The sequence below is a fragment of the Anthonomus grandis genome, chromosome 5, assembly GCF_022605725.1.
Source record: "Anthonomus grandis grandis chromosome 5, icAntGran1.3, whole genome shotgun sequence".
In the NCBI taxonomy this organism is placed as follows: domain Eukaryota; kingdom Metazoa; phylum Arthropoda; class Insecta; order Coleoptera; family Curculionidae; genus Anthonomus; species Anthonomus grandis.
Window position 1 is genome coordinate 23,712,043 of NC_065550.1, and position 16,680 is coordinate 23,728,722.

The window sequence follows — 16,680 nt, forward strand, 5'->3', positions numbered from 1 at the left end:
ATCTACGCCAATCGAATTAAAGCTTCTTAACAACAACTTGCCTAAACTTTCGTGCAAACATTATTTAAATGTCATGGCAAGGTTCCAGCTTGGTTTAAGTAAAACTGGCAAAATGTTTTATGCAGCTTGTAAGGTCAAATATTGATCTTCCAGATCAGTAACTTGGCTGCGGTAACAGATAAATGTATATAGAGCTTTCTAATTTTTGTTAAATTAAAACATATACCTATTAAAATATACCTTAGAGACGTTAAAAACGTAGGTTATATTCCAAAGAGATTCTAGGTAAAAATTTTGTATTATAATATAAGGTCATTCATGGAATGTTACTGTAGTGTCATAAATTAGAATGTGTTGGGAGAATGGATGATGAGAGTGAAGTCAATGAGTTTTGTGAAGAAGAAATCGATGGAGATATATTAGGTTTCCTAAATTCTAAGTGATAAACCCCTTGAGTTTAAGAAACTTGTATATTTTTCGAAATACTGAAAAAGCTTTAAATACTCTTTTTTCATGCCTTAACTTATCTTATCCATGCAGTCATAGCAAAACTTGTCTTGCCCATTTAATTTTATTAAAAGGTAATAAAAGTCAAACTTTCGATTTGCCTTATATGAACATTTATTTTAGCCTTATATGACACGAAAAAGTAATATTTTCATCTTATTTTAATAATTGTACTGGGAATGTGAAAAGTGAAAATTACTTTACAGGTACATAGCAATTACAAAAAAGTGAATATTACGGTTTACATGATTTACTAAGGTAGCGTAATAGCATGAGATTATTATGTCACGATTTTTTTAAAAGAAGAATGTGATAATAATTTCCTTATAGGTATTATATTAATATAACTCAGTTTACACATTCTTTAAGGATTTGATAAAGTTTATTACCATTATTAATGGACAGATTTATATCGCACTCCATCATAGATCTCTATAAATTTTTTAAGTGTTTTAATTGATTAAAACTACTATGAATAAAAATATGAGTTTCTTACCTAATTATTAATTTTGATATAAGATTCAGAAGCTATTATTTACTTGAAAAAATTTTCATAAACACTGAAGCACCTGCACTAGATGGTAATTACAATACCTTAATTAGTTACTTATTTTATTGGGTATTACGTCACTATTGCAGTAAATATAAATTTATAATAGTGACGTAATATCCAACAAAATAAGTAACTAACTATGAATTCGTCACAACAATATAGATTTTACTTAATAACTTAATTGGTGAACAAACCTATTCATTAGTATGACATTTGTTACATTTTTAATATTGTTTGGTATTGTGAAAAAATACTACTTTATATAAAAAATAATGATACCCCATTAACTTTAATTAAAATTTGGTAAAGAACCTATTATTTATGACGTTTGAAGCATAACTCATTAAGGACAAAGAATATACGTATATTCTGAAGAAAAATAAACTTATAAAATGTAAAATTTTGCCATTTTAACCCAAACTATCTAACAGTAAACAACATGTGATTTAAACGAATTATAAATTTTTACGGTAAGACTTTCATTGGCTCTATATTATAATTAGGTACACGACTCCAAATTAAAATACTCTATCACAAACACATATCCTCTCTTTAATTACACTAATAATCAATTATTATGTAGGGCTCATTAGCTTGTTTGCACACGATCACTTTTAATTATAATTTCAGGTTTTTGTATACAATTTCTGAAATTACTTATGCGAAACAATTTCTCGTTTTTTTTTGGTTATAACTGCTAACTTTCCAATGATCTGGTGTCGATCAGTACTTATTTAATATATAGATATTAAGAAATGTATGAGTACTTCTACCTAGGGTATATCCGCACTATTTTATACAAGCTATGTAAAATGAATTATATTATTTTATTATTTTAAAATTCAAATTCAATTGGTTTATCCTGTTATATTTACTGTTAGTCCTTATATATGCCATAGAACATTCACAATATACAAAGTAAAACTAAAAATAAGATAAGTAAAACAAAAATAAATTGAAATATATATACAATAAAACCTGGGTAGGTACACTTAATTAAAATACTATTATGAAAATGTAAATACGTAAATTATTTTTCTCTTAGTTTTTGTACTATTTTATTCTTATTTTATAGTTAAAAGTTGATTAGAGTTTTTGACCTTGTCAATAAAAGTGTGTTCCTGAATTTCCTGACAATATAATAAAATTCAAAATTGAACTAAGATTTTAAAACTTGTGACACAAAAAATCATCATATCAATAGAATGATTGATCGGTCAACAGATTTTTATTTTAAATTTTAAATAAGGCAGTGATCTAAGATTTATTTGAAAGAGATTCGAAAGTTCGAAACTCCAGTACCTATCTCCTGTTTGGCCTTATCTTTTAAGCCTCTTATAAGATCCACCCTGTATCTCGAGAGATAACCATGTATATCCCGATTTCATTCAACATTGGTTTCATTTATTTTTATATAATGAATTGAAGAGTGAGTATTTTTTATGCTCAATATCGACTTCCAAAAATTTTATGTTTGAGGCATCATTGCAGTCTTCCAGGTGCCTTTGCCCGATTATCTTATACCAAATTATTTGTAAAAAAATACACTTTTTAACTATGGTAGTGAGCCACCTTAGTTTCATTTAAAAAAATTGAGTTAGAGCCGAAAATACGATTTTGCAAACTTTAGACGCATCTAGGAAAGTTGTGAAAAACAAAAGAGAGTCAATTATATTGTTCTAGGATAACTTGATGTAAAATTAACGATTTGAAATTAATCATGGAACTCTAGATTGGAATTTAAAAAATTAACTAATTTAAAAGTTGACATATGGAGTGTCATTTTCCTTAGATTGTAATTTTCTATCAAAATATGTTAAAAAAGTTGGGGGTCCAATTTAAAATAAGAAAGTTAGGATCATTTCCGGTTAAACCGGAAGTGACAGAAAACAACTGAATACGTCAGCCAATCCAAATTTGGGTGGGATCAAACTTTTAGGGGTTATTCAGTGCAACAGTAGAATCCATTTGAGTATAGGAACCCATGTCCGGAAATGTGTCACTACGCCACTACGGCCCTAAGATGCGTTTAAATTTAGAAAAAATATTAATTACCTAAATAGGATCTGATGCATTTATTTTTACCTTTTGTATATGATACCATCACAACAATTGTTCAAAATGTCTTCCTCCAACCTCAATACACCGATTTAAACGCTGCATATGATTTCAGCGGACTACACTAAAAATTTGATCCTCGTTTTGAATGATTTCAAATGCTGCTGTTATTCGTCCAATTAAGTCTAGCTCTGATTCTACTGGAGTTTCGTAGACTAAAGACTTTACATGTCCCCACAAGAAAAAATCGAGCGACGTTAAATCGGGTGACCTAGGAGGCCAAGAAACTGCACCACCTCTGGCAATCCAACGGTGCCCAAACCGCTGAGCCAAATACTCGCGTACAGCAAAGTGAGCCGGCGCTCCATCATGCTGAAACCACATTTGCTGTCTAACGTTTAGTGGAAAATTTTCAAGGAGTTCTGGGAGAACTTCCTCCAAGAAACGCAGATAAATAGGTCCTGTTAACCATTCCGGTTCAACAATGCCTGCCCATACGTTGACAGACCAACGATTCTGATGTTTTCTTGGAAAAATTGCATAAGGATTTTCTTCGTCCCAAACATGGCTATTCCTACTATTAAAAATACCGTGAAAGAGGCTTCATCGGTCCACAAAACATATCGTAAAAAATTTGGTTGTGCAATGATGATCCAGAAGCCATCGACAAAATTGAACTCTAGGATGATAATCGGCTGCAGTCATACCTTGAACTTTCTGCAAATGGTAAGGATGGAGTTGTTGCTCGTGTAGTACCCGCCAGACGGAAGATGTTACTCGTATTCATATTCTTAGCGACGTCACGTGTGCTATTTAATGGTTCATCGGCAAGTCGCTGAAGCACCTCTTCTTCAAATTCGACCGTTCTTACGGTTCGAGCAACAGTATCATGCATCTTGGTCTTAAACATGCCTGTCTCAGCGAGCCGCCGATGAACCGCAATAAACTTTTTGTATCCAGGATGCTGTCGTTCGGGATAACGTTCATGATACAACCCCAATGCTGCTCGTACAGTGCAGTTTGTTGCTCCGTATGCCAAATGCATATCCGCCAATTCTTGATTGGTAAAGTTTTCCATTAGCAATAAATGTTTAAAAATTGTAAGCTATAAAATGTTTAAACATGACATTGAGAATTGACATTGATAAGCGTTGATTTTAAACAATTATTGTTATGGTATTATGTACAAAAGGTAAAAATAAATGCAGCAGATCCTATTTAGGTAATAAATGTTTTTTATAAATTTTAACGCGTCTTAGAGTCGTAGTGGCGTAGTGACGCATTTCCGGACATAAGTTCCTATACTCAAAACAACCCCCAGAAGTTTGATCCCATAGTTCTGAAACACCCTGTAGATAGTCTGTCTAAGTACATAGAATGTTAAGCATTTTTATTTTTCATTTTTATACATATTTTAATATTTTCTTTTTTTTCCTGCTTTGCATGTGCTGAAGTACAAACTTCAACATATTTTTATTGTTTCTTTTTTTTAATCTTTCCTGTAATTGGTAACAAACCTGTAGGAAATAAATATCTTTTTTTTATAACATCATATCAAGGAACAACTGTCGTCACAAAGGTAGAATAATAAAAACTTATTAAGAAATCTATAATAAATATAAAATATTACATTTTCATAAAATAGCTTTTTATTAGATAAGTATCTTTACTCTAATGAAGTACGTTAAAAAAACGCATAAAGAGTTCATAAGCAGTCATATTTTTATAAATCATAATCTATTAATAATAAATATTTATCATGTAAATATTTTTTGATGACGTCACTGGTAAAGATTACTTGTGTCGGTGGAATCAGCAATGCGATCGAGCGGCGTTGCGAAGTTGTTGCCTTTTTCTCTTATCTACGTTATCTACATTCATTTAACTATGAATATTGACTGCTTTATAGAGTATCTTATCATATTTTATAGAAAAACATGCTTCATATTTTATTGAATAGGAATAATAGTGTTTTGCGCCTCAAATTTTTATGATGCATGTGTTTCTTTTGCCATTTCTATATAAGCATTTGGCATCATTGCATCACAGATGTTGCAAGCAAACAAACTGCCCATAGTTCCATGGCAATGCTAATTCTAGCCTTTTAATGTTCTAATCTTCTAAGCACTTCCGTACTGATTAATTTCTCTGTTAAAGTTGTTCGTTGGATTCTTCAGTACAGCCATAAGCTTAAGTTTTTTGGAGGAGACCTCCGCAAGCGTCCATAATTAGATCCTATATAAAAGAATCATAGAGAAATGAATATTATACTTTTAATTACTCTATGAAAAGAATGGAAATCACGTGGCATCGCAATAGGCGAATTTTCGTTGGCAACTGTAAGTCTCGTGGCTGGTAAAGATTTTTTTCTCTTGACAAATGCTGTTCTGGCTTTTTCAATACGCGTTCTGATCTTTACATAATCACACTTGCCAATAAGATACCGCGGGTGTTTTGGTAACGGCTAATAACGATTTGAGATAATTCTCAACTGAAAAGTCGTGCTAAAGTTAAAGACAATTGAACTTCGAAAATTATATCTTACCCATTTTTATAAACAGTGATACGTTTGTTCTTTTAATATATATTAAGATATATCTGTTCTAAAGGTAATAATAAAATGATATTGTTACTATCGTATTGTATAAGCTATTCCCCAAAAACACAATTCCCAAAAAACCAACACCGTAATTTAGAAATGAAATTATGTTATGATGAAACGTGAAACAACCAAATTGATTTTTTTTTGGTCATAATTTTTTAAACATAATTATGTTGGCTTACTTTGTAGTAAAAAGAAAAGCGAATAATTTATTTACTTTACTGTTGCAAATATGAAGAAAAATAATGGAGAATCCTAATTACGATTGTAGAAGCGCCGCTATAAGAAAGTAACAAACTATGATAATTTAAAATAAATAACCTGTTAATAACTTAATACGCCGAAGATGGACATATGCTGGATCATAAACATCACGAACAACATATTGTGCTAACTCTAAAACTTGTTAATTGTTCCGTGCAAATACTATGAATAACGTATTGGAAATAATGACTGAAAATGGTCGTAAAAAGATCATTAAATTTAACACAGGCTTTAAAACAAATTGAAATTTGATTTATATTTATCAGGGTTTAGAAGGAGAACCTGTTGTGTTCTCGTTGGGGAAAAAGTGTCAGTATTTCGTTAAAACAGCATTAAGTATGAGTTAATAGTAAAAATAACGTGAATAAGTAATAACTATGCTATTAAGAAAAAAAAAGTTAGAGAGGCCAAAAGATTAAGGTAACTTATAAATATTGCATTAAAAATAAGGATAAATTTTATTACAGTATAATGTCATATGTAGAAAGTGAAAAGTTGTATAAGTATTTTTTTTGCTAGAAGAGTTTAACCTAATGACACATATTTTCGGGTATCATGTCCAAAAGGGATTAAATATTAAAAGCATTTCGGGTATAATCTGGGAACGTTCTAGAAAATGGATATGTGGAATTTCAAGCAACATTCCACAATACGACTCCAAATAAAATATGAATACATAAATTTAATATATATAAATAATAATATTACCAGTATAATAATTAATGATTTATAGTTGCTTAAGTTTAAATGTGAATTTTAGCTTGATGTATTAATTGACAAAAGTATTAGAACTTTCGTATTTTCTTTTGGTAATGATTTAAAAAAGAGTTTAATTTGAGAAATTTTAATCTTAATTATGAATATTTATATATTTATTTTTTTATTTATTAAACTTGATTCTAGATTATAATAATTGTCATAGTTCATTATAATAATTGTAATTGGTAATATGCATAAAATAATTCAATATATTTTAATAAATCATAGGTTTAAAAGCATCTTAACTTAAGGATGATAAACAATAAAATAGTTAATATTTCTATTCCTTAAATAAGGTCATTATACAGCTAAATGTAAGCATAAAATTATTTTTTTTTTACAAATTTTTTCTGGAAGATTTTCCTGGGTACGTATTCCAGCGTTTTGTAAAAAATTTGAAAAAAGACATTTTTGGAAAAAATATATATTTTTTTAAATTGTACAAAATGTATACTAACTTACACAAACATTTTCTGAACAGTGTGACGGGGGACATCTATTTTACAAAATTTTGTTTTTTTAAGTACAATTCATTTTTTTTATTGTACAAACTCATAAATTTGACAAGATATAAATTTGAAATTTTATACAAATATTCTCTAGACAATTCGATTAGACATTTGGAAAAAAAGAAATTTTTTTCTGGAATTGTACAAAATCTCCACAACTTGAAAACTTGACTAGATACAAGTTTTTATTTTTGTCCAAGTATTCTCTGAATAATTTAATTGACACCTATTTTAGCGTTTTTCAAAATTTTTATCAAATTTAAAAAAAAATTATTTTTGGATTCTTTTTAATTGTATAAAATGTCCATAACTCAAAAACTTGACCACATACAAATTTGAAATCTTGTACAAATATTCTATGGACAATTTTATTGGATACCTATTTCAACGTTTTTCAAAATTTTTACAAAATTAAAAAGTAAAAAACAAACTTTAAAAAGTATATATTTTTCTTTCTAAAAATTGTGCAAGATGTTCCTAACCCAAAAATTTGACAAGATACAAATTTGAAACATACAAATATTTTCTGGACAATTTCATTAAACATCTATTTGAAGATTTTTCAAAATACTTACAAAAATCTAAGAAAAATTTTTTTTTTAATTCGAAAAATTATTCAGAATGTCCTCAATTCAAAAATTAAAAATTTAAAGACATTCTTTATATATTTTTTTTCTAAAAATTGTATAAAATCTGCAGAACTCAAAAACTTGACTAGATATCAGTTTGACTTTTTATACAAATACTCTCTGGAAAATTTGATTAGACATGTGTTCCAGCGTTTGTCAAAATTTGACAATAAAAATTTTTGGACAAATATAATTTTTCCACTAAGAATTGTACAAAATATCCATAACTCAAAAACTTGATTAGATACAAATTTGAAATTTTGGACAAATATTCTCTAGACAATCCAATTACACACGTATTTTAGCGTTTTTTAAAATATTTGCAAAATTAAACAGAAAAATACATTTTTGGAAATTTTCTTTTTTTCAAATTATGGAAAATGTCCATAACTCAAAAACATTATTCTTTTAATATAAAAAACTTAGAATCTTAATAAAAATAAATATTGTACAAATATTTACTAATCGAACTTAATTTAAATATAAAAGATAAACATTGAAGTCATTTAAATTAAGGTTATTGATTATAGAAAAATCAAAAGTGATACAAGAATATTTTTAACAATTGATTATTTGAAATTAATTCCAACAACTTAACTTTCTGTTAAATTTATCACTTTTTACTCTTCATTCGTGGGCTTTTAGGCAAACTATGTGAATGTATATTTCAATATTTACATATTTTTGATATATATTTTAACCCCTTATAAGTATTTTTTTTATAATATAAAATTGATACCATTTGTCATGAGATTTCGAGCCATGACAGCAAATATGCTGTTATATTAAGTATCGTTTCTATAGAAACTTACATACACTAGTATGTATGTTACTAAATAAAAATTAGTGTTTCGCTTTGTAGAACCAAAACATTGATCAACATTTTTGAAGCTGGTCAGGAAAATATAGGTATCAACGTATAATTTTTTAAATTTTAGTTTCATTCTGCAGTTAACCTTGAGCATTAAAATTGACATTAAGCTAAAAAATTTCGCAGTTTCAGTACCATTATCCACACCTTTAACCATTTTTACTATCGAACGGTACTTGCCGATCATAATTGTATATGCCCATAAAATCAAAATAACCGCGCCACGCCGGTTCAAAGCTTATAGCGAGTACCACTTTCTTCTTTCCATCGAACAAACAACGGACTTGCCACACCATCATTCATCGAGACCGATCTCCCATGCAAATAATCAAGATATTGGAAAGTAGGGTTTAAGTTTTATTTTATGTGGGTACTTCTACGAGAATTGGCTGAAAAATTTATTGATTTCTTCATAAAAACTAAATTCAATGTAACTCAAAAACCACAGAAGCTTTGCTGAAGTCATTTTTTTAATCATCTTGCATTCACATTTCTTCTAACCGAAGAAGAGAGTAAAGAAATAGAACAAAAAGACAAGTTTTTAACCTAAAAATTTACATTACGATAAGCTATATCGTTATATCATCTTGAATTTACTGAATAAGGTGCCTTAACGATTAATATTTAGTTAATGTACTTTAATAGTAAATCAGGTTTTGTAATTTTTTTATTTGCAACCTTTCCTTATTAATGGAAATGAAATAACTAAGGTAATCAAGAGTAAATCGTAAGAAAAATAAGAATAAAAAAATTAAACTCAAACGAACAAAGTTATTAGAATAAACTTAGTAAAAAACAGAAAGAGTGCTAAGGGAAAAAATCACATGAGAAGCTTTAAATCTTGAAAAAAATACAGCATGACAAAATAAAGCACTAACCGTCCATTTATTTCCGTTGGTGTTGGTAGAAATGACTAAGAAGTATTTTCAACAAAAGCGTAATATTTTGAATTGGTGGCAACAGCGTTAGCGTGGTTACTTTGCGTTACTCGTAACGAGTTTTTATTGGAATGAACTGTTTACTTAAGATCATATAATATACCTGTATATATAACGTCGATACTTGGAACATCAAAAGAAAAGTAAAGTCAACATAGAGATGTAAGTATGAAAGAAGACCATATTATAAAGCATAATTGCATAGTAAAATTCGGCCATCTGCGCCTGCTTGAAAAGTTTTTATCGCTAATTGGCCAAAGATTAAAGGATCGATACTTTTTTTATGGGATTATGATGTATAGGTGTATCTAGCCAGTAGGATATCAGAATATCACTTAGGTGTATTGGAGAGTTCTTTACTGTGGAAGAGACTTATCTCAAATGATATGGACTTGATATGGACTCCTTTCTTTCTTATTTGTTTACACTACTTACGGCTCTTTATCAGTATTCGGTTTATAAATATACGATAGACGATAGAGAGAATGTGAAGCTTTATAATAAGAAAAGCAAAAACTGTGCTAAACCAAAAAAAAATTACATAAGAAGCTCGTATGTTAATTTATTTGTCTGATCGATCATTAGTGATCCATTTGAAATTATAAGATGGACTAAAACTGACAAAAAAATCTTACAGAGGAAATATGGGACACTACTACAAGGTAACAAGTCTGCCACCCTAGAAGTCGCGTTGACAAAATCATGCTTCCACAAATCTACAGTTAAAGAACTTCAGTATATAATTACTATAAATAAATCCACCCTATTTAGGTTGAAAGATGAAGTCACGCAAATATACCATTAAACAAACGATTATGATTTATTATCAAGTCATCCCTACATAACTACCTAATGAATCTTTGCCAATTGTTGCCAATCTTCTGAAACTATTCAGCATGTAACCAGAGGATGTCAAATGTTTTTGCTTAGCCCAATCTTTTGCTAGATATCTCGCTGTACTATAATTATGTTTCTGGAATTTAAAAAGCGACAGTCTTTATACCTAATGGGATCATATTATCACCTGCATATTATCATACTGCACCTGATCATATTATCAAATTTTTACCTGCAAAATTCAATCGATCACAGTAACAAGTTGCTCACGGACTTTTCTTTATTACTTTTTCCCTTATTACCCCTAATACCCAGGAAATCTCTCTCTTTACACCTTTAGTGACCTAAAGATCTGTAAATGCTCTGAATGCTGTATACTTTGAACCCAGTTGAAACCTACCTCTTTGAGTATTAATGCCTCTAATTCTAAGTTCGGTCGTGTTTGGTTGATGCAGTAGATTAAGGTAATTAAGCTATTGTAATTAGACTATAAGCACCATTGTTACCAGTTAGTAAGAAGTAAGTGGAGCTACCTGCTGAGAAGCAAAAGTGAGTGTAAATAAGATAAAATTAACGTAACTATACGTAAAGGCACAAAGATAGCCCATTGTTTACACTTACTGCTACATTGAACAATTGTTTCTTTCATTTTCTCATCTTTGGGGCTAGTAAATGGGCATATTTTGTATAGTACAACTTTGTTGCATTTATTACCTTAATTGGTTCAGCGTCATATAAACTGTGTTCCTTCGATAAAGATTAAAAGTAAATGAATATAGTTCACTAGCGTCCCTCTATAAAACAAGATTGCTAATCAACACTAAAGCTAAAAGGAAAAAGATCAGGTTCAAAAAGGAAACTATCCAACCACTGAAACATTGATGTCAAAGGTAGACGAATACCAAACTATTCTAGAAGCCAAACTGCACAACTTAAATTACCTGAAGAAAATGGAACTGGACGAGCTATCAACAATCATAACGAGCAGTATCCAGGTAGCAACAAATAAAATTTGCTGTAAGTACAAAGTAAAATAACCATCCAAACTAAGCCCAAACACACTGAAGCTAATAGACCAAAGGAAAAGAACTGCCAGAAACTCAAATGAATACAGGGAGATATGTAAAACAATAAACAAAGAATGTCGAAAAGACCTAAGATCTCATAATAATCAGCAATAGAAAGAGCTATTGAAAAAAACTCAAACATGAAAGTACTCAGGTCAAATATGTCTGGAGGAAGGAAAACACTTTTTAAAATAAAAAATAAAAATGGGGAAACGGTTACAGATAAACAATATCAACAACAAGTCAATAATAAGCAATGCCATTCAAGACTTCTACAAGGACTTGTATACATCAACCCTGCCTAAACCAAACATCGCCTGGCAAGAAATTCGGAACGTTGGATCCGAAGATATACCAGAACTAAACAGAAGCGAACTAAGAAAGGCCCTGAAACAAATGAAAAATAGGAAAGCACCTGGAGAAGACCGCGCTACCGCTGAGATGCTAAAAATGGGAGGAGCAGCGCTTGAGCATGCCCTTTGTCTCCTTTTAAACAAATATATTAGCGAAGAGAAAATACCGGAATTTTGGCAAAATGCCGAGGTTGTTTTAATCTTCAAAAAAGGGGACAACACCAATATTGCAAACTATCGACCGATCAGTCTTCTTTCACACTTGTACAAGCTTCTCACAAAAGTTTTGACCAACCGGCTGACAAATAAACTTGACTTCTATCAACCAGTCGAGCAAGCAGGATTCAGGAAGGAATTTAGTACAAATGACCATCTACAAACCATCCGTACTCTAATAGAGAAATGCTCCGAGTATAACATAACTCTGCACATGGCGTTCGTCGGTTACGAGCAGGCGTTCGATTTTGTCGAGACCTGGGCTGTCCTGAACGCAATGGACGAGGCAAGAATTGATACAAGATACTCCAAACTTATAAAACACATCTACGACAACGCAACACTACAAGTGACCATCAACGAAGAAGCATCAACAAATAAGATCAAGATAGAAAAGGGGGTCCGCCAAGGAGATACCATATCCCCTAAGCTCTTCACGATGGCACTGGAAAGCTCGTTTAAAAAGCTGCCATGGGGAAATAAAGGTATCAACGTAGATGGAGCTCGTCTAAGTCATCTTCGATTTGCTGATGATATTGTTGTCATTAGTGATGACATCAACGAGCTAAAAGATATGTTGGAAGAACTGCAAGAAACATCAAAACAAATCGAACTCAAGATGAATCTAAACAAAACCAAAATAATGACCAACGAACAAACAGTAATAACTATAGAAGGCCACGCTCTCGAAAACGTCGAGGAATACATATACCTGGGCCACGCTGTCAGACTGGGAAAACAAAACCAAACAGCCGAAATATCCCGGAGAACAAGACTTAGCTGGGCAGCATTCGGAAGACTAGGATACATTTTAAAATCCCAAAGCATCCCAATTAACCTTAAGCGGAAAGTCTACGAGGCTTGCATATTACCCGTTACAACGTATGGACTCGAGACGATGACACTGACAAAGAGGAGCGCAGAAAGACTCAGAACAACCCAGAGAGCCATGGAGCGCGCCATGCTGGGAACTAGCTTAAGAGACCACATTAGAAATGATGAGATTCGAAGAAGGACAAAGGTAACGGATGTTATGAGAAGAGTAGCCGAACTAAAATGGAGATGGACAGGTCACGTTGCAAGGCAAGACCCATCTAGATGGACTAACAAAATCATGCAATGGCGCCCAAGAGCCACAAAAAGAAATGCGGGAAGACCACCAACGCGGTGGCTCCAAACTACCCTAGATAGACAAACATGGAAAGCACTGGAAGAGGCCTACATTCAGAAGTGGATAGATACAGGCTAGAGAAGAAGAAAGAGCGTCTCTCTCTATTTGCGAAAGAAGCCAGGCAGCAGTTCTCTCCCGAATTTAATGTTTAAAATAAAGAAAAACTAAATAAATAAAAAAACCAAAAACTGCGCGAACAATTTTGTTTAAAGATTTACAAATTTTAAAGGAAGTATAGAAAAAATTAGTCGAGTTAAAGATAAAAAAGTTAAGTAACAATAATAAAACCGCAAATTCGACACAGTTTTTTTTTCTAGAATAACCCACACTTTACCGAATATTCCTTATTTACAGATCAAGATACAAGTTTAACTCCGGACCCGACCAAAATTGGCCTACTTAGTGCATTTCACTAATAAGTCTTGTCTTCTTCGAATGAGACTCGCTTTCCAAACATCCATTCCATCTCTTGAATGTTCGTGGTTTGTATCGGTCTTTGATCCCAGCTCCATACCGATAAAAATATTTACGGGGCTCTAATTTAGTGATTGAGTCGACTATTTTGTGATCAAGTGAATTTTTTTTTAAACGTTTTTCATTATGGAGCAAAGGGAAACCGTCGTGTTCATTTTAAAATTTTTGTTGTCTTGCTAAAAGATGTCAGTCGCGGTTCTGTTGTTATCGATAATATAATAGCAGATCGGTCTTATTAAAAATATAAAGATCATTATTTGGACAAGATAAATTTTACAAGTAAGTTTAAATATATAGTATATTATACCATTTTAAGGAGTTTAGAGTTAATACGGTTTGTCAATATTAACAGTAATTTCTCTCCATTCAATGTATATTTTTACATAAATTAAAACAGCAGCCAAATAACATAAATTAAAAATTAAAACTGTGGGTATGTGGATCTTTGACTAAAATTTGCACTCATAAAGGAAATCAACAAGAAAGTTGGGTCTTAGGATAATTATTGTAGCTTTCTTTTTTTATGGATTAGATAATAATCGTTAACCACATTCTTTATATTGGTCCTCTCTATCTTTTATGTTGATCTTTTTTCACCATTAAGTTTTTTTTCAAAAGTTTACGTTAAACATGGTAAGTTCAGGATACTGTATGCAGTAATACCTTATACTATTTCCTGTTACAATATTGTACATTAATTCTAATTAAAGAGGTTAACATTTCCGTCAGATGCAATAGCTTCCTGTTTAATTTCTGGCATGAATTATCTTCCTATGTGTTGTCTTTTTCTAACAGATTTTGAGTTCTTCAGTAATTATAAGTTACTTTCGAGGATGCAGACATAACTCATCATTTTCATTAAATCGTCCGCATATCGGTTCATACATTTCATTTTCTATTCTTCTTTTCCTGTTCTATAAAGGTTGTTCTTCGTTCTACTTTTTTATGGTGTATCTCTTTAATTCCCTATTTTAGACCTAGGGCTCAGAATATTGAGATGTATCGTTTTTTGGATCTATCTGCTAAAAGTTAGATAATTATTATATAAAAAAGTTTTTTTTTATATAATGGTTATCTAGTTGTAAAAGATAATGCAGAAAATTTCACACTATCTTTTAGTAATATATATAGTACGTTACAATTATTAAATTGTAATTATTTTTAAAATAACTATTAGAAGATACTCTTTTTTATCATATATGTTTCCGGATATAGTTCTATATACTATACTCTATAGTTCAAGGTTCTGTCATACAAAAGAAGTATATTCTTCTTCGTTCCTAATAGCTTTAAGTATTGGATCTATGGTGCATATATTGTCCGAGTAAGTGTTAAGTATACTCAAATTATTATATTTTAATATTTGTCTTAGTAGGAATTTGTAATTTTCATCTTATACTAATCATTCTCTTTAAATTATATCTATTTTTATTCATATACTACTTGAGCTTGAGCTTAGAACATTGAAAGGCCTTTCAATGTTCTAAGATCTTGAGTAAAAATTAATAGAGAAAAATACATTCATCTTCTTATATCTTGTACATCTTTGCTAAAAATTCCATCTTTTTGAAGAAGACATTGATTTACAAAGAAATCCTGATATTTTGGCAAATAAAACTTTATTGAATTTTAATATAAAAAATTAACTTAATTAAAAGCAAAAATATTTAATAATATTACTATAACATCAGAAAATAAATAAATATGCCTAAAATTTATGAATATTGCTTAATTATTGATGATCAATAGTGTTTCTCGAATTTTAATTTGATTTTATGAGTCAATTGGCTGAAAAGTCTCATCTACATTTTCTTTTTTTCTATTAAATATGTAATTCGTGTTGACTAATTCTAAAATTTTAAAGGCGATATACAAGTATTTGAAATTTTTTTTTCAGTTATTCAAATGTTATTAATAAGTTATTTAAGAATTTTGATAATTATAAAGTAACACTTACCCTCCATTTGGAGAAATGTATATATATATATACTTTTTAATACCTTTTTCTAGAAATTATTTATTTTTTATTTTTCTAGTTTTTTTTGACGCTATTATTTTAATATAAGTCCTACGAATGAAGAACTCACAGGACTGATTTCTAAAATGCGATAATCTAATAATTTTATCAATTGAAGAAATTATTTGTTCTTTAATTTCCACAAAAATAATTATGGAAAACGTAATTTTATGAATTGATAGACTGCATTTATCCTTGCAGATATTAAATAGGATATTAATGAATTATTTAAATATTGTGGTTGTGAAGGACATTTGGCTTTTGAGTTCTCTAGTACTCATCTTAAATCTATCGAAAACTAACGTTTTCTGAAATATTAACGTTGAAAAGCGGCTTCCACAGGGGTAATTTCAAATAACATATTGATTTGGAAATTTAATATCTAATGAAATGAGTATAGTGAAAAATATAGAATTTAAATAAGAGCAAAAAAAGCTTTCAATTTTCTGAAATTTCCCCACTTTTATAACACTGATTAACATTAATCAAAAAAATAAGATCAATTTGGTTCAAATTAAACATTTGATAGAATAAGTCACTCAAAAGAGACCAGAGAAAAGCATCACCAAGAAAGACCAAGAATCCATAAGAAATATGAGTAAAATGTGAAATCAGTTGTATAAGGATACTAAAGACTTATTTATTCCATTATGAATTTAAAAAAGTGCGAATTTGCATATTAATGTGTAAATATCAGTCGTAAATTTCAATCGATAAATGCCTCTTAAACTAAAAGAAAAAACGTGTTAAGGCGTCGACGTTCCGGTATCGCATGCGATAACCATTATACGGATATATCTTCCATGAAGTTCGGCTTTTTTTTTAATTGTGTTTCACTTTTACTTTATTATGGTA

At 30.2% G+C, this 16,680-nt stretch overlaps 1 protein-coding gene across 3 annotated transcripts in view; it reads left to right on the forward strand.

Annotated features, from left to right (window-relative positions):
- LOC126736618 (elongation of very long chain fatty acids protein 4-like) overlaps nucleotides 1–16,680 on the forward strand; it is a 35,522-nt gene that overhangs the window by 7,351 nt on the left and 11,491 nt on the right. Inside the window, exon 1 of one of the 3 annotated variants that reach the window (XM_050441053.1) lies at nucleotides 6,260–6,404. The exons of 1 other annotated variant lie outside the window; for it this stretch is intronic. The gene's annotated coding sequence lies outside the window, so the exon portion shown is untranslated. Of the gene's footprint in view, nucleotides 1–6,259; nucleotides 6,405–13,801; nucleotides 14,088–16,680 lie in introns of those variants that run through there. One more of the 3 variants, XM_050441052.1, reaches the window with a different exon arrangement.